Genomic DNA, 10,865 nt, shown 5'->3' with positions numbered 1-10,865 from the left:
CGGTAAGACGACTTTGTTCTTATACATATATATATATATATATATATATATATATATATATATATATATATATATAATTATTAAATCATAATAATATAAGTATAAGGGTTGAATTTTAACTTTTAAAATTCTAAGGGTTGGAACTAAAGTTTTTAACATGACTTTACTTGTTCCAAAACTTGAGGGCAAGTTTTGTAAACTTTCAAAACTTTTCATTTCTTGTAACTTATGAGTTTATTAGAGTAATAAAAATGAAGGCTCTTCATTCTTGTGTTCTTTTAATGGTTTTAACTCAAGTGACTTTTGGTTTTTCCATAACTTGAGGACAAGTTATGGACTCCATTAAAACACATTATGATCAAGAATTAAACTACCACATAGGTTACAAATAATTCCTATGATCATCTAAACATCATAAGATCAAGAACATGAATATGAACACTTTCATGAATCAAAACTACACTTAAAACTTTGTAATTTTGATAACTAGTTGTTGTAAATGGATTAGTAAAGACATTACACCATCTAAAACAAGTTTTCAAGTACCAAAACAGTTTAGGGTAATGTTTCTAGTCCATTTCCAGCAACTAAAGTCGAAAATATGCACTCTGTCTCGGCGAGTAGGTTGAAGATACAAGTGAACTCGGCGAGTCTCCCCATGGACTCGGCGAGTTCATCAGGCAGACAACAAGTTTTTCGACTTTTTTCAACCTTTAAGCACAAATAACAAACAAACAAGCCTAGGCTCTGATACCACTGATGGGTTTTGAGCATTCTAACACTTCCTAAGTGTACATGCAACCCTAATAACCTTAGATCTATGTTTGTCTAATTATCATGCAAAGTTGAATTCCAAGGTTATATTCCTATCTAGCATACATGGGGAACAATTTCTAACTTGAATGAAAGATAGAATAACTTACCTTGTTGTTGCTTATGTTCCTTGAAACCTTGTGAGCCTAGCACCCCAAGTGTGATGCCTCAAATGCTTCACACAACACCAAATGCTCTTGGAAAGACTTTTGAGAGAACACACACTTCTTGAAATCGGCCTAGCCCTCTTGTTTCTTATGTGTAGCCGATTTTGGTGGAGAATGGGATCCTTATATAGTGTTGACACATCTAGGGTTGCACCATGTAAACCCTAATGTGTCATGACTTTTCATTTCCATGACCCATGGGTTTGTAACTCCCATGGAGCATCCTATGGGTAGAACCCAACTTGATAATCCATGGAGCCTCTTAGCCCACTATACAAGATATGAATGATTTACATAATCAACCCATATATTTAATTAGTTATCTTTTGATCACTTAATTAATTCCAAATTAATTCTTTGATCAAACTAATCAAATAATATTATTAATATATTAGAACTTATAATATATTAATAATCTCCAAGTGTTATTCCTCTCATTTAGTCTATCCAATTGCATGGTGCCATGCAACCCAAATGGACCATGCCGGGTCGGGTCAAGTACTAACCAGAAATTGTTATGGACTTAGACACCTTATCCAACACAAGGGTCCTACCATTGCTTCCAAGTTATTGTGCAGCTCACCCATACAGATTAATGTACTTTCCATTGATCAAGGTGCTATGCCTTGTGCATTCAAATGAGAACTCATAGAACTCACATTCATAGTCAACTTAACTGGAATGGGCACAGAAACATGAATATGTCAACACGATAGGTTACAAACCTCAAGTTGTGTGCTAGTGATAAACAATAGGTTTATTCTTGATTAGTTCTTGACGCTATTCAAGATCATTAAGACTCCTACTGACCTATTGACATATAAGATTCTCTGTCAAGAAACGTTCCCCTGCAAACAAATATTCAAGTGTTAGTACGGATTCTTATCGAGAAAAACACTTCATATAATTGGTCTTAGTTATCCAAGACATCACAACTACCAATTTCAAATGTGCATGAGTAAGAAACATTTCTACTCCACATTTCATGAGGTGTTATAAACCTACTTTAGATATGTCACTCAATGAGCAATCTTGGAGTATGACTCTAAGACTCGTTTTTGAAACGAAGTATGACTCACCCTTTTTGATTCAATCATTTCTACAATTCCCAATTCTCCTTCTTAGCCATAGAAATGTAATAAGGTGTCCTTAGAGGATCAATTGTGACATGGTTCCATAATCATTAGGAAGATCATAAAACATGATACTAAAGTACTCTCCTTTCCTTTCAGATTGGAGAAACTTTTATCTTTCTGCCTAATTTTATTCTTCTTGTTCGTCTGCTATACTTTGAATCTTTTCAACGTATCAGAATTATACTTAATCTTGTAAGCATAATCATATTTACTGAACTATCAGTAAATCATGACGAATACATTTTATTATCCTTTGTGGTGGACCTGACCAGTTCACATCAATGTGTACTAGATCCTTTTGTCTTTCACTTGACTTACATACATATGTAAACAATGAATTAGTCCTAATTTTCCCAAGTACCAAGATTTTCATACATAATTCAAATCATATGACTCCAAGTTTCTATCCAATTGAAACTTGGGTGATGAGAATCTTTCCTTACTTAGAAAATTACGACACTACCACAATCGATATAACTAAGAATCAAACATTTTCAACATTTCTATTAATAGAAACATATAAACAACAATTTTCACAAATGCCATTGCAAGGAAACATAAAATAAGATAAAATGAAAATTTTCTTTATTTATAAAATTGCAGAAAAAGTTGTCTTTACAATGCAAATACATATGAAAACTATGTTACTAATATTCCTAAGCAATCTATCATAAATCCTAAGCAACAACTCAAAAATCTGATCATCGAACCATGGAATCAAAATCCATCTCTTCGTGATTAGACTCAACTTACTCTTTCTTTAAGCTTCCTTTCTTTTCTTCGATGCTACAAAACATCAAAATGCAATCTTATCACATCATGTATTAAGAATCTATAAATTGGAAGTTAATAGAGTTAGATAGTGGACTTACCTGAAGCAGAGTCATACATTTGATTTTTCCATCCTTGCGATCTTTCAGGTAAATATGGCAGCTTCGCATCCAATAACCTTCTCTTGGAAATAGAAACAAACAGAATCTTTTTGGAATGGTACACGGGACAAACTCAGGCTTAGTCTTTTCTTTGTATCATTTGGTCAAACGGTTTGACCTTGGCCGATCCCTTTCCATTGGGAAACCTTTTTGGACTTCCATTGCCGCCATTGTCAATGTCCATGGAAGTTTGGTAGATTGATCTTCCAATCAAATTTACTTGACCAGTGCTCCAAATCATTGTTGATTCAGCAACAATAAGCAAATAGGTTAGATCAATAAGGGTCATGTCATGGTCTTCCATATAGTAGTCCTTAATGTATCCTCTATATGACTTAGGAAGTGATTGAAGAACCATGTCAACAACCAGCTTCCTTGAGACAACAACACCCAACATTCCCAACATGTCAATATGCAACTTCATCTCCAAGACGTGAGCACATACAGACTTTTCATCTTCGTGTTTGCTTGTCAATAGGGCTTGAGTGACCTTGAACTTTTCAAGTCGACGAACACGTGGGGTCAGGAAGAATAATTGAAGGAGGTGGAGGAAGAGAAGTTCCACCAAAGTACGAAGAAGGGATTGATCTTTCACCTCGATCGTCATGTGGAATATCATCTTCATGAGGAAAGCTTTTTCCAAATGGATAAGGAAGACCACAATTGTCAAAACTAGACATCTATAAATGGAGAAATTCAAATTAGTTGATTTAATCCTTAATATATCACCCAAATGAATATTAACTCTAGGACCCAACACAATAATTCACAATTCGGAAGAGGGATACCATAATCCAATTGTAAACTATTTATTGGTAGGTAAATGACGATTTACCAATTCCACCACGAAAACAAAGTTTTAAACATATTAGGTTTTAAATGAAACTCCTAGATCTTTTGAGATTCATTGAAATTTTCAATGGCATGTTTAATCTCGATTATGGCCTTCAATTTTGTGACTGGGATATTTAGGATCACAAACAAGGTGTGAATAACCATGCAAATTAGCTTGGTACTCTCGAAGACGTTTATCACCTAATCAATGTGCTGATTAACCACACACGCTCCATTGATCTATGATAATCTACGAGCTACCCATTACCATCCTTCATTAGTCCCATAATGGTATGTCGGTTAACCACACACGCTTCACTAACGACCAATAAAGTGCAATGTGCAAATTCATGGATTAGCACCAAATTCATATTTTTTCTAAAGTAACTAAGATTGGAAATTTATAATAGTGTTTAGTTACTTCGTATTTCATTATATTTATTAATGATAGTTTGTGTCCTATCCTACTCGTTCGGCTAACGACCCTCCACTGGTCAAGGGTGCGGTGGGTAAGAATGGATACCCAATGACGGTCAGTTTACAAGCCGCTTCCTTAAACACCCCTTATAGACCAGCTTCGCGAAGGAGGCCTACTAATGGTAAGATTGACTGTTTACTTATACATATATAATATATTAGACCTTTAATTTTATACAGTATAATGGTGTATTTTACACATTTAAAATATTAAGTGGTTTAACCTATTAATAAATCAGACTATTAATTTAATTAAACTTAAACCATGTCATTATGGATTTATTAATTCTCTCTTTTAATTAAACACTTAATTAATTTAATAAAACCATAAGGGTGTAATTTGAACTATTTAAACTATCAACGTTCTAAATTTAAGATTTTAAAATTAAAGCTATTTAATTAAATTTCAAATTACAAAACCAAGAGGTGCACTTTTGAATTTTTTTCAAATTACTAGGGTTTAAGAATTTAACATTTCAAAATTAAAACTTTTAATCAAATTTTAAATTCCAAAAATTGAGGGCAAATTTTGAATCTTTTCAAAACATTTAGATCAAATTTGAAAACCAATTAAATTAATCTCATAATTTATCATTTTCACATAATTTGACCTAATCGTATAATTTTGGCATGATAAACACAAATCAAATTTTACAAATAATTAATTTATCATATAATCTAGTAATTATCTTAAGATTTGACAATTATCTTTCAATTAGATGAGGATATCAATTACCAAATCATGAAATTCGAATTTTAACAATTAAAACTTATGGTAATTATCCTAATCTAATTTTGGCCAAAAATTCGAAAAATCTGCCATCAGAACCGAGTTCACGTCGTGAGCACTATGCTCACGTCGTTAGAACCCAACACCTCGTGGTCATCAGGCAAAAAGCAAAACCACAAATTTTCCAGCTTTGAACAATTCACATTAACATCACATATAACAGAAAAACGACCTAGGCTCTGATACCACTGATGGGTTTTAAGCACTACAACATTCATATGTTGTACATGCAACCATAATGCTTTTGATCTAGGTTTTTCTCAAGTTATACATGCAAATAATCATCCAAAACATAAACCCTAAGTCTAGCATACATAATTTCGAAATTTTCAACTAAAACCAAGTTAAATGAATACCTTTTCTTTGTAGCTAGTTGATCTTGACCTTCAAGAGCTTAGTGCCCCAATTGTTGCACCTCTAATATGTCACAAACACCAAGTTGCAGTGGATAATTATGAGAGAGAGGTTAGGGACTCCTAAAATCGGCTAGGGTTTATTATGGGATAACTGGTGCCGATTTTGAGGAGCTAGGGTTTCTTTTATAGTTGAGGCTCTTAGGGTTTACAACTTGGAAACCCTAATTCCCTTGCTTAGGCCCTAAGCAACATATGGACTTCCATTTGAAAATCGATGGACAAAATCTTTATGGACTCTCATAGAGATTTCGTCCACCCTATATCAATAAGGTCCATGAGCCTAAACTACAACTATCACTGATTTACATAATCAGTCCCCGTTAATTTAATAAGTCTCTTTTGATCATTAAATTAATTGCAAATTAATTTCTAATCAATACTAATTATATAATATGATTTCTCAATTAATATATTATTCTTATAATATATTAATAAATTACAATTAACCTCTTTCTCCATAATTCATCCTATCAAATTGCTATGGTGAAGGCAACCCAAAAGGACCATGCTACTATCGGGTCAAGTACATACCAATTATAGTTATGGCTTAGACACCTAATCCAACATAAACTATATAAGATATTCCTTGCATAAGAGAGAAGTGAAATCAAAAGATAATCAAGAAAGCAACCTACAGATTTTCAAGAAATGGTCGGATAATCTTTATGTGTTCCTTCAACACATACATAGCCACATAGAATCAAAGGACATTAATTACTAGAAGATGTCATTCCTAGAAGTTATAACTCTAGGTAACCAAAGGCCAAACCTCAATTAAAACACTAGCAAAACACCACATGCTCAAGACTACAAGACAAATTTGTCTACCAAGAATCTAAGCCAAAGGGCAAAAAAAACCCAACTGTAGGTGAAATTTCAACTATTCAAGGGAAAGGGTATAATCATCCTCGTCTTTGGCTGATCGATTCTCCCTACATAAAATAAAAATCAAATATTTAGAATACATAATAAAAGGCAAAGAGATTATAGATGAATGATGATAGGAGATGGAGATTCAATTTCTGATTTATCATTTATATAGAAAACAAAACACAAACTAAATGATTTTTCTTTTTTGTTACCGTTGCTTTGCAATAAAATGGCCGATCGATGCCTGTGTACTTCAATATTTGGACGAAGAACGGAGTTAAACACCCAATCGATGCTATGCAACAAAATCTCCAAAGAGATTTGTCTTGTCGTCTTCTCTATTAGGTGCCAATAATGTTGCCTTCCTCTTTCTCAATTGTGGTTTACCGCCTTTAAGCCAATCGGATATGGAATTGAGGGCTTTGAGCACAGTGGGCTGAAAATATCAGATATAGCCACCAGACTAGACTAGACTTCCTTTATGCCACCTCAGGAATGATGCCCTTGGCCATTGCCCAACCCGCCCATGCCCTGGGTCGGGCCTGGTAGTCATAGTAGATGGAGTAGGGTGGATGGGAGGTGGAGCCAGGACTTAGAACCCCAATCGCCAACATCGTGAGTGTAAGAAGTCACAGTTATCAGCACAGGCGCATGTAAGTGTAAGGATTCGCCGACACTACGAGGATGAAACTTGATTAATTTTGTGGAGGTCTCATATAAAAGCCCTAGTTGGTTGACGGAGGCGTTGATTGTTAATGATTAAGGGCCGATAGGGTTTAATCGATTTCGAGTGTGGTAGTACCAGGTGGGGGAGGAGAAGATAGCTTTGGAGAAAGTCACAAATCTGGATCAAGGAAGAAGGAAAGTGTAAGAAGACATCGTCGTGAATTGACGATGGCTGTGTCTAGGGTTAGAGAGAAGGGGGAAGGTGAGAATGGCTCTCTATGTGATTTTATGAGAGATAAGAAAGAAGGAAAGGGTAAGAAGACATCGTCGTGAGATCAAGGAAGAAGGAAAGGGTAAGAAGACATCGTCATGAATTGACGGTGGCTGTGTCTAGGGTTAGAGAGAAGGGGGAGGGTGAGAATGGCTCTCTATGCGATTTTATGAGAGATAAGGGAGATTACTTCAAAATTTTAGAATTTTCTAATTTTGGAAGATCCCTTTTTAAAAAGGCGCATTTAAGTGAAAAAAATCTAAAGTGACATTTGTAGATGACACACATTTAAGATAAGCACCCTCCGTGTTTGTAATTTTTTTTTGTTGGACACTAATTTTAGTGCACGCAGAAATGGGTGTCCTTTATCCTTCAAATTTTGGAAAGCTAACATTATTTTTAGGACACACAAAAAAATGCGTATCATAAATCACTGTGTATCATTGTTCGTGTGTCATTAAAGGGCTGTTTTCTTGTAGTGAGACTGTGTAACAAAATTGTTAATCCACGTAATGACCTTGGAGTTATCAGTCATCCAAGAATCAACCAACAAATCGAAATTCTCAGCTTAAGGCACTGAGTGTTTGACTTTAATCCCAATGGCATAGCCCTACATATTCTTCCAACGAAGGAAGTTCTTCATAACATAACTCCAATACGTATAATTATTTCCATCTAGTTGAGTACCGATTAAGAAAATTTATGCACTCGCCCAGAAAATCTCATTTGAGATTAGCTATTAGAGTGTGTAGATATTTATAATTGAATCATGGTAAAACGGGAAACATGCTACTATATCTCATATAGATGCTGATTGGGGGAGGTATTTAACTACACGAAGGTGTGTCTATGGTTTTGTTCATTTCTTGGTAAAATTTTGATGTCTTGGAAAAGCGAGAAACATGCTACTATATCTTGCTCCTCTCTTGAAGTTGAATATAAAATTTTGGCATCCATAACATATGTGTGGTTTAAAAAACTTATAAGGGATCTGAGTATAAAATGTCACTTAAATGATGAAATTTTATGTGGTAATAATTCAGCTATCCAATTAACTCTAAATCCAGTTTTCCATGAACGAACCAAACACATTGATATGGTTGTGCATTTGGTTAGAGAAAATGTTATGAAAAGAGTGTATGGTTAAGGTTAAAAAGGTTGCTTCAAAGTAACAAGTTGCAGATGTGTTCACTAAGTCTTTTATTGGTTTAGAACTGTGTGTGATAAAAAAAGAAAAAAAAAAGAGATGTTTAATCCCTTTTAAGGTTGAGCATGAGGTAGGAAATTGAAAATACTTAAAAAGATAAACAATCTCAACTTGTATATCTTTTACTAAATTATGTTTGTTTTATTATTGTTCATAATAATTGATGTTATTATGCCACGATAATGTTACGTATGATAAAGTTAATGAGCTAAAGTACTTGATTGTTAGTTGGGATAAAGATGATGTTGTTGACTTTGTAAAGTATTAAAGATGAGGAGATGATTTCGACGTTATTAAAGAGTAAAGGGACTATAGGACTCGTTTCTCCTAAAATTGAAGGAAATGCATGTCTTTTTTATGCTTAGGGTGGTGGATGTGGACATGTGACATGTTACCACACCAAAAAAATGTCACTTCACATGTTATGTCACACCATGGTGTTATAAAATCAAATAAAAAAAATAGACAACGTGTTATAACACCAATTAAATTCCACATCATTATTTTTTTGATTTATTTCTTTTTGTTTTTTTTTTTCAATTTATTTTTTTCAATTTATTTATTCCATTTTTTCCAATTTGTTTTATTTTTATTTTTTTATTTATGTTATAATATTTATAAAAATATATATATAAATTCCTAAGACATGCTATTTAATTAAATCCTAAATTAAACATAATATTAAAACACTTAAAGTAACATTACAAAAAAACATTGATCAAAAAAATATGAAAGTCCTAATTTAAAAATATAAAAACGATACGATGGTCCTAATCCGAATATTTCTTTTAAATCTTCTCATTCATCTTTCAAGGCACTTGCAAATCTCGAGGTTTCCTCACTAGTTCGAAGAGTTGCCAAACCCTTCGGGAACCGTAATATGCGTTAGTTGTGTAGTTGGTAGTTATGTGGTTGTTTGTGGCATAGAAGCGAACGAATTGAAAAGATTTTGTTGAAGATTTGGGTTTTGTTACATATATGTCGATGTAAGAAATTGCTTTAAGGGTGATATGAGATTGAAATACTTTCCTAAAAATGATATTTGTGGTGAGTTTTGAGAGTTGAGGAAGTTCATATAGCCTTCGTATTGTGCGAATCTCATCAGAGCGGATGTGTTTATGTTTAGAGGATGAGTGTTTGGGTTTAGCTCCATGGTTTGGTTGAAAGAAAAAAGGTGATTGATTTTTATAAATAAAATGAGAGAAAAAGTAATGATGTAGTTAAAAAAGTGGGTATATATGTGTATTTATATGTAAAAAACAATTTTTTAAATTACTTTTTGACCGTTCCCAATAGTCATTTGACCATTCCTTCGAAAATCAACGTTACGAATTGTTACCATTGCAACGGGAAGGCAACGCAAAGGGCCTTAACGACAAGGGAGGGGGGGGGGGGGGATTCACGACTTATAACGCCGTTATAAATGTTCCACGTAGACAAAGCGGCCCTTAACTGTCATAGATTGAGTATTACAAGCCAATGTATATAATGCTTTAGTAGAATGCATATTATTATTTATTTATCTTTTTGTATTTTTGGAATAAATGACTTAAACACAACCTATGTTTGTTTGGTAATGTTCTTCTATTGGTATACTAGGTGTGAGACCCGTATATTATACGGGTTGATTTAAAAAAAAAATAAACATTAAATTAAAGTGTAAACATAAAATATGTTTTAATGTACAACTTTAAAATAAGAAAGGAAAAATGTATTTATTGTAATTTAATATCATATATATGATATTTAATACTTTACATATATAAGTATATAACTTTAATTTTAGAAATTGAAAAAAATCAAAAATTGACAAGTGGATAATATTTATTTCAAAAATATCATAAAATGACAAGTGTCAAAACTCATGAGAGATTGACACGTGGCAAAAAAACCTTCATTTATTAAGGAGGATTAATATATGATTTGCATATGTATGTATATATAGATATGCTCGAACATAGGTAGAAAAACATGCACATATAAATAAAAGTTTTTTTGAGGATTTGTTTTCAGCAAATGTCCTAGGCGATTGTATAGGATTCTTTTTTTTCTTTTTTTTCTTTTTGAAAGAGAAATTTGTAGGGAAAAAATCATTTTAAATTGATTTATGATATTTCTAGTGATCCCAAGTCTGTAACAATATATGACTTGAATGCACTAGTAATCTATCACCATTGATATGTCAATTTTTTTATCAGGTGACCTTTTATCTATCAAATTAATGCTAATAGTTGATAACATTCTACCTGACACATAATCTACTTTAATTATATTTTTATTTAAGAT

Source organism: Lactuca serriola, chromosome 3, assembly GCF_051521515.1.
Source record: "Lactuca serriola cultivar US96UC23 chromosome 3, Lser_US96UC23_V15, whole genome shotgun sequence".
In the NCBI taxonomy this organism is placed as follows: Eukaryota; Viridiplantae; Streptophyta; class Magnoliopsida; order Asterales; family Asteraceae; genus Lactuca; species Lactuca serriola.
The sequence above is the reverse complement of the archived record's forward strand: the minus strand, read 5'-3'. Positions refer to the sequence as shown.